This window comes from Rhinoderma darwinii, chromosome 11 (assembly GCF_050947455.1).
Source record: "Rhinoderma darwinii isolate aRhiDar2 chromosome 11, aRhiDar2.hap1, whole genome shotgun sequence".
In the NCBI taxonomy this organism is placed as follows: Eukaryota; Metazoa; Chordata; class Amphibia; order Anura; family Rhinodermatidae; genus Rhinoderma; species Rhinoderma darwinii.
Genome location: NC_134697.1, coordinates 32,267,530 through 32,276,684, shown reverse-complemented (window position 1 = coordinate 32,276,684; position 9,155 = coordinate 32,267,530).

Genomic DNA, 9,155 nt, shown 5'->3' with positions numbered 1-9,155 from the left:
TTGCCCAAGTTGATCCTTTCTCTGAAGGTCAAAGTCCAACCTTTCCACTGGTTCACCCTTTTGGTGGCAATCTGCAGTCTGCTCTCCCAATTTTGAGTAGGATAGTCACCTCTGCCGAAATTTATGCCCAGAACTTTTGCAGTGTCTTGGGGCACAGGGAGGGTGTCTGGGAGACAAAAATATGCGTCTCCCACTCCCAACCAGAGACTTTCGCACTTATCCAGATTGATCTTGGACCCAGACGCGTCCGAGTAGCGATCTACCTCGGACATCACCCATTCCGCCTCCCCTTGCGAGGAGACGAAGATAGTGACATCGTCGGCATACGCTATCGTCCTTACTGCAGACTCCACGACCGCCAGGTCCATCCTCACACCCACCAACGGCCCGCGATCAATCCTCACAAGGAAGGGGTCGATCGCGAACACGTATAGCAGCGGGCTAAGAGGACAACCCTGACGGACACCAGAGTCCACAACGAAAGGACGACCAACCCAACCGTTCACCAGTGGGAAAGTCTCAGCCCCAGCGTACAATGTTTTCAGCCAATTCACAAACCCCCCAGGCAGACCGTATCTCAAAAGGGTGGACCAGAGATACTCATGATCAACTCTGTCAAACGCTTTTGCCTGATCCAAAGACAGCATGTACCCCTTCCAGTGCCCAGCTCTGCCCTGTTCCACCGCCTCCCTGACACCCAGGACAGCACTAAAGGTGCTTCGACCTGGGACAGTGCAGTGCTGGACTCCCGAGAGGAGCTGTGGTGCAAACTCGACCAACCTGTTAAACAGTACTTTTGCCAGAATCTTCCGGTCCGTATTGAGAAGCGCTATGGGACGCCAGTTCTCAATACGGGACGGATCTTTACCCTTTGACAGCAGGATCAAGGCTGACCTACCCATTGACTTTGGCAGAGCGCCCGAGGATAGGCACTCATTTAAAACCCCAGTCAAGAGGGGAATCAAAGCTTCCCCAAAGGTCTTATAGAACTCGGACGTTAAGCCATCCGGTCCCGGCGATTTCTTAAGAGCTAACCCTTCAATCGCCCTCTTTACTTCCTCTTCCTTGATTTCCTCTGTCAAAACGCCAAGAGAGGGGCTTATCCTTGGCTCCGGAATGGTTTCAGCCAGGAAAGCCGACATTTTGTCTCGATCTAGTTCCTTCCTACTCAAGAGGTGTGAGTAGAAAGATCTGACCACCTCCAGGATCCCTGATTTGGACCTGTTCAGGGATCCCGTACTATCAATCAGTCCTGCCACATATTTGCAATCCACTGACATCCTACAGTTTTTGTAAGGGTCGGGCGAGCGATACCTCCCGAAGTCCCTCTCAAAAACCAAGGACGTGTGCCTATCATACTGACACCTCTTAAGCAAGGACTTCACACAGGAGATATCCTTGCGGCTACCTCCTGTCGAGACAAGCTGCTCGAGTTTCCTTCTTAGGTCCTGGTACAGACAGTGTCCGGCCAGGCTCCTAAAGTTGGAAAGCTGGCGGAAGAATTTTGCCGCACGTTTCTTGAGCATCTCCCACCACTCTGACTTACTGTTACAAAGGCCCAAAAGAGGTACCTGGCTCTGCAGAAAATCCTCGAAGGACTGTCTGACTTCCGCTTCTTCCAGGAGTGCCGAATTCAATCTCCAAAAGCCCCTTCCCATCCGATGGGTCTCTGCAACGTTCAAAGAAAAAACAATTAAACAGTGATCGGAGAATTCTACCTCCTCAACCACAAGTGGCGAGAAGACAGCCTCCCCCTTCAAATAAAACCTGTCTATTCTAGATCTAATCTGACTACCCCTATGGTATGTGTAACCACTGTGGTCCGGGGTGTGCCTGATGTGGACATCCTCCAGACGAGCCTCACTAACTATGCTATTTAAAGCGACGCTGTCATAACCCAGCCTGTCTTTGGAGCCCCTCCGGTCCTTCTGCCTCACAACTGTGTTGAAGTCTCCTCCAAAGACCACCTGACGGCTGGTAAAAAGAAAAGGCTTGATCTTCATAAAGAGGCATTTGCGGTCCCACTTGGTTTGCGGACCGTAGATGTTTATGAGCCTAAGCTCTTGCCCCTTCATGAAGACGTCCAAGACCAGACACCTCCCCATTTCTACCTCGATCACTCGTCGGCATTTTACCTCTGTTGTCCTGAAAAGGACAGCCACTCCGCTATACGGCTCGGCCGCAAGAGACCAGTAAGATGGCCCGTGCCTCCACTCCCTTCTGGCCTTATGCACTGATGCCAGGTCTGGCACCCTGGTCTCCTGCAAAAATAAAACATCGGCCTCAACCCGGCCGAGAAAATCAAAGGCCGTGAATCTGGCCGCATCTGACCTAATGCTGGCGACATTAATACTCGCCAGGGTCAACGGAGTAGGTACCGCCATCAAGAGTGATCGAGTTCGACCGCTAGCTTCTTCCCTCCCCCAGTTAGCCCGTCGCTATCTGGGTCCGGGGAATCTTCGTTGCCTCTCTTGAGACTTACACCCGAGAGATCCATATCCTTAGCCAAGTCTTTCACCTCTGGAACCAAAAGAGGAGAGAGTGAGTCCACAACATTACAAACAATATTTACACTCCCATCCCCCGCCACCACCCCCGCCACCATCCCCGTTTCCCCACCCCCCCCTTTGTCCACTAGTGCCGTGACAACCCCCTCCCCAGGCATTTGGCCTACTACCTGGTTCGAGGGTCCAGCACCTCCCGAAGGACCCGACCTTCGCACCGATACCTCACCCCCGCCCTCCTCTTCTTCCGAAGAGGAGGAGATGTCCTCCCGAAGGGCTTGGTACCGGTTGGAGAGCCCTATCAGGGGGGAGCCAGTCAAGCCCTCCTTTGGGATCTGGCCGGTCTTGGATGTTTTTAATTTAGGAGCCCTGGTCTTGCATAGGGTCTTCCTACCAGTGTCCTCTCTTTTGTCTTGCCCCCTCACTTCGTCCTCGTCCAAACTTCCATAGTACGAGGACCCACTAGAGGGGGCTTCTCCTCTCCTCCTCACCAGTCTCCTGATCTCTTCCTCTACCCCACCGTCCCCAAGGGCCTCCGCAGACATACCAGCCTCCTGAGGGACGGCAGACTGAACCCCATGGCTTTGGGGCCCCCCCTGCTCCCTCTCAAGTCGGCGGCACTCCTGCCTCTTCGTTTTAGAAGGAGGCAGGGTCCTTACCTTCCTCGACCCTATCACCCCTCCATCCTCCCCAGCCCCCTCCCCAGCGACACCATCACCACGACCACTACCACTGGCAAGGCTAGGCGCCACCGGGTTGAAGACCAGGTTGGCGAAGGAGCGCGGACAGCGGCTAAAGGGGTGACCTAGGTCACCGCACAGGTTACACCTAATGTCCTTACAAGTGGCGGCAAGATGGCCCAAAGCCCCACACAGCGCACACCTCCTCTCCTTACACTGTGCGCTAAAGTGTGTGGGGCTGCCGCACTTGTGACAGACCTTCGGCTGCCCCTGGTAAAAGACCAGGATCCTGTCCCTCCCCAAGAAAGCAGAGGAGGGCATGTGGGACACCGAGTTCCCCTGGACCTTTAACTTCACGGAAAAGGTCCAGGCACCAGACCAAATCCCGTGCTCGTCCCGATTTTTTTGGGGCATTCCTTTGACCTCGCCATACCTCTCCACCCAGGTCATTATATCCATGCAAGAGAGTGACTCATTACTAGTCAAGATGGTCACTCTCTTGATGACCTCACTCTGCCTTGAAACGGCCTGAACGGCGAAACCCTGCCACTGGGGCAATGCCCGTGCCAGCTCATGACGGGACCAGAAGGATTCCAACCCCTCTGCCGTCATGAAGCTGACATCGAACACCGAGGTGCCGTAGGGATGGATCAGGGCATAGATATCATTAGCCCTAAATCCCATCTCCAGGAGCAGCTCCACAACCCTAGATCTTGGGGGGCTAGCTTCCTTACCGACCCACCGGAGACGGGCCACATTCCTGCGGACACCCCCGGGTCCCCCTGTCGGAAGAGACAACACTGGTGGTCCCTTCCCTTGGTTTTCTCGGAAGGCAGCCTGTCCGTACTTCTCGTACCAGAAAGACAGGTCAACCTGCTCACCCCCTATTTGGACAGAGCTCTCGCCTCTCCTTAGGGCCTCCGCAAGGCGCCGTTGCAAGTTACCATGCACGGCACCCGCGGACAAAGGGGCACTCGGGCCCGCTGCGGCTGCAGCATAGGACCTTCCCACCTGTACAGCTCCCGGAGCCCCAGTAGACACTTTGACAACAGGCGCCCCACTTTCCAGTGAGCCCCCCCTTGGGCTAACCTCCATCAATCCCCCTTCCGGGCCATCTCCGGGAGCTGCATCCACCTCCTGTAATTCCATATGCTCCTCACCCCCATTCAAAATCATACCCCAATTTACACCCCCATCCACACCATTTACGCCATTTACGTCCCCCAACCCCTCTCCCACCATTATTTCCTCCCCAGAAACATTCCCCCCATCATCTTCCATCACAATTGAATTTTCACTTTTTTCACCCCCATTCACACCACATGCGTTTTTGCATGCGTTTTTTCCTGCAGGCGCGTTTTCCTGCCTGCAGGCCTCTTTCACCCTTGCTGAGCCAGCCATAATGTCAGAATTTGTTTCCCTGGTTGCTTCCCCCTCCACCTGGCGCAACTTTGCAGGGGAGAGCACCACTCTGGGCACCAACTTGTTCTCCCCCAAGGGGATACACATAGCACCCGTGCCCAGCTGCTTGGGACCGAGCACTACATTCTTATTTGCCACCAAACTGTCTGGCCTCTCAGCCAGTATCGCCACCGCACTGCTACCGCCACTAGATCTGGCGGCAGCAGTGCCACTGATCTTCGGAGCCTGCCGAGCAGGGGGGCTACACATAATCTCCCCTCCGTCAGACCCCCGATCCACTGCAGGATCAGGAGTGGGCTGACCAGAGGGGTTTGCAATGGCATCCCGGGGGACAGGGAGTACGTCGGGCTTACAAAGGGGTACAAACACAAGACGCTCCTCCATGACTGGAGTCCTACCTGCCTTCTCCGCCTTCCGCCTCCTTCTCCTTTCGGCCTTGCTAGACGGGTCGTCCGACACCGGATCCCCTCCGAATGTGAAATCCCCGAAGTTCACCGGTGGGGACTGTACCCGCCTAGTCCTGGCCGTCAGGAGTCCCCCGGGACCGCCACCGCGTCCGGTCTCCTCCGACTCCGACCACGACTCCTCTGAGCCCTCGGAACTGCTCAGCGACACGAGGACACCCGATGGTCGGTGCCTCGCTCCATCTTGCACCTTTAACTCAGGTTTCACAGCACGCTCCTGTTGTGCACAAGGGAGGCTGCCCTCTGATACCTGGCTGCACTCAGACACCTGTGCCTCGCTTCCTCCCTGCTTGATTGAGGCCAACTCAGGGATTAACTCCTGGCTTGCCTCCTGGCTTGTGTCTTGGGCCGATTCCTGGGCCGATTCCTGGCCCTGTTCCAATGCTCTTTTCCCCAGAGACTTTTTCCATCTTAACAGTCTCTGGCGAAAACTCCCTGAGGACTGCAAAATCAAGTCCAGCCTGGTCTCCAGGAAGCTTATACGCTCCTTCAGCTCCTTTATCTTCTTTGAAATTGCCGGTCTTTTATTCTTTGAACAGTGATCCGCGCGATACCGTTGATCAGCAAGAGACTGCTTCAGGGCCAGTCTCTCCTCCTCTGAAGCCATGTACAGGCTCGTAACTGCCGTTATCCTTTGCCGGAACTGCTGTTGCGGCTCCCTCGGGGCTAATACCGGCCAGTCCTCGAGCCGGTACTCGAGGTCCTCCATATCCAGGATTTCGCCTAGTGCCCCGTGCGACACCACGGAGCACCAGGCAGTCTCTGACATACCCGGCACCTCTCGTCCGCTCTCTCCCTTGTCACTCCTTTCACCGGCGGCATCCACCGCCGCGAGCTTTACTCCTGCAGCGGCTCCCGCCATTGCGCCGGCTGCCGCTGCGGGCCTCTCCGTCCTTCCTCCAGTCCGACTCACTGTGTCCAAGGCGAGTGGAGCCTTCACGTCCCCGCGGCTGTGCTGGCTCAAATCTTCATTGGAGCCGCCGCTCCTCAAGCACATCCTCCCTGACCGTCGTAGCATGCCGGCTGCCTCCTCCATCTTGCGGCCACTCTCCCGCCCGGCTTCGGCGGCCAGTGTGTCCTCCTCCTTACTCACCCCCGACTCCGGGGTCTCTCCCCAGGACCCCACTCCTCCTGGGAAAGGAGTGGGGACCCTGCCTGGAACTCCAGCCGGATCCAGCAAGGGTTTTTCGGCTTAATGTGAAAAACAGCACAAACAATTTTCTCACACCTCTCCCCTCAGGGAGCAAGCCTGTTCTGACACCAGCACACACAAACTCCTCCTCTTCCCGTGGCTGCTGGCACCAGTCTTGCCCTCCAATGGATCCTCGTTAAAGGATTTAAAGTGTACTCATTCCAATTACAGAGCCTCGAAAGAGTCCTGTATTGTTATTTTTTGTCACTACCTCCCCGGGTCGGGAGTGGGTAATTTGCGCGCCTGCTGCCTTCCTTGGATGTGGTAGCCGTTTCTCAGGCTCCCTCTCCGGAATCGAACCCTGATTCCCCGTTACCCGTGGTCACCATGGTAGGCGCAAAAAGTACCATCGAAAGTTGATAGGGCAGACGTCCGAATGTATCGTCGCCGTCACGGGGACGTGCGATCGGCCCGAGGTTATCTAGAGTCACCAGAACGGCCGGGGAGAGCGTAGGGAGGGCCGGAGCCCGACCCCACCGCCCAAGCCCTCGGATTGGTTTTGGTCCTATAAATGCACGCGTTCCGGGTGGTCAGCGCTCGTCGGCATGTATTAGCTCTAGAATTACCACAGTTATCCAAGTAACGGTTGGAGCGATCAAAGGAACCATAACTGATTTAATGAGCCATTCGCAGTTTCACTGTACCGGCCGTGTGTACTTACACGTGCATGGCTTAATCTTGGAGACAAGCATATGCTACTGGCAGGATCAACCACGTAGTCCCCCCTTCCATCGAAGTGCTGAGACTACCTTCATTTATTGCGCTCGGGAGGTGGGCGGCCTCGCAGTGCCAGGGGGACAAGACGACTTTCCAAGGCAGCAGAGAAAGTCCAGGACCTTTGCAGAGAAGAGGTCAACCAAGAGCCCCGCGGGAGGTCGCAGCTGGCTGCCAACTTGGTACCGGTACAACCTGGTCACCGCTCGGAAGCGGCCCAGGTCTGCAGGACATGGGTTGGCATAACTGCTACGACGCGCCCCAGGACAATCCCGGCTACCTGCTCTCACCGACGGCCCAGCTCGAAACCTGCCGAGCAGGAGGACACCTTCAAACAACCGACCCCCCTTCCAAGGCATCGGAAGACAGTCGAGGACACATGGAAAGAGAGCAACCAAGAGCCCCGTTGTTGGACGCAGATTGGCACTGAGACCGCAACCAGGTTTCGCGACCACATAAATGTAAGTCAACCGGGGTGTTCAATATGCCACTGTGACGCTTCAGGACAGTCCGGGCTACATACTCTCACCGCGGGCCAGCTCTCAACCTGCCGAGGAGGAGGATGCCTTCAAACAACCGACCCTTCCAAGGCATCGGAAGACAGTCTAGGACACATGGAAAGAGAGCAACCAAGAGCCCCGTTGTTGGACGCAGATTGGCACTGAGACCGCAACCAGGTTTCGCGACCACATAAATGTAAGTCAACCGGGGTGTTCAATATGCCACTGTGACGCTTCAGGACAGTCCGGGCTACATACTCTCACCGCGGGCCAGCTCTCAACCTGCCGAGGAGGAGGATGCCTTCAAACAACCGACCGACCCTTCCAAGGCATCGGAAGACAGTCTAGGACACATGGAAAGAGAGCAACCAAGAGCCCCGTTGTTGGACGCAGATTGGCACTGAGACCGCAACCAGGTTTCGCGACCACATAAATGTAAGTCAACCGGGGTGTTCAATATGCCACTGTGACGCTTCAGGACAGTCCGGGCTACATACTCTCACCGCGGCCCAGCTCGCAACCTGCCGAGATGGAGGAAGCCTACGAAGACCGGTCGGTCGGTCGGGGCAGAATCGTAAGTCGAGGACCTGTTTAGAGAGAGCCCAACATAGAGCCGAGAAGATGGAGCGCGCTCATCGTCCCTAACCCTTACCAGTAAGGTATCAAGGACCAGGCTTAGGTAATATGGGACAAAGGCAACGGCAACCTCGACAATCCGGGTTAACTGCTCTCACCGGCGGCCCAGCTCGCAACCTGCCGAGATGGAGGACGCCTACGAAGACCGGTCGGTCGGTCGGGGCAGAATCGTAAGTCGAGGACCTGTTTAGAGAGAGCCCAACATAGAGCCGAGAAGATGGAGCGCGCTCATCGTCCCTAACCCTTACCAGTAAGGTATCAAGGACCAGGCTTAGGTAATATGGGACAAAGGCAACGGCAACCTCGACAATCCGGGTTAACTGCTCTCACCGGCGGCCCAGCTCGCAACCTGCCGAGATGGAGGACTCCTACGAAGACCGGTCGGTCGGTCGGGGCAGCATCGTAAGTCGAGGACCTGTTTAGAGAGAGCCCAACATAGAGCCGAGAAGATGGAGCGCGCTCAGTGTCCCTAACCCTTACCAGTAAGGTATCAAGGACCAGGCTTAGGTAATATGGGACAAAGGCAACGGCAACCTCGACAATCCGGGTTAACTGCTCTCACCGGCGGCCCAGCTCGCAACCTGCCGAGATGAAGGATGCCTACGAAGACCGGTCGGTCTTAAGTCGAGGACCTGTTTAGAGAGAGCCCAACATAGAGCCGAGAAGATGGAGCGCGCTCAGCGTCCCTAACCCTTACCAGTAAGGTAACAAGGACCAGGCTTAGGTAATATGGGACAAAGGCAACGGACAACCTCGACAATCCGGGTTAACTGCTCTCTCCGGCGGCCCAGCTCGCAAAGTGCCGAGGAGGACGCCTTTGTCGCCCACGGGGAACCGAGGCCGCTTTCCCGGCGGCTTAGCGGCTCCACATGGGATGGGGCCGCCCCCTCCGGAGAGGGGGGGAGGGAAGCCACCGTGGAGCCGCGTGTGGCTTGCATGCGGGAGCCACGCCGACACTTCCAGCCTCGGGCGAGGCGGAAGACGGCTTTGGACTACTTGCGAGAAACAACCGTGCCCCATGCGCGGGTGCGCCTGGGAGCACC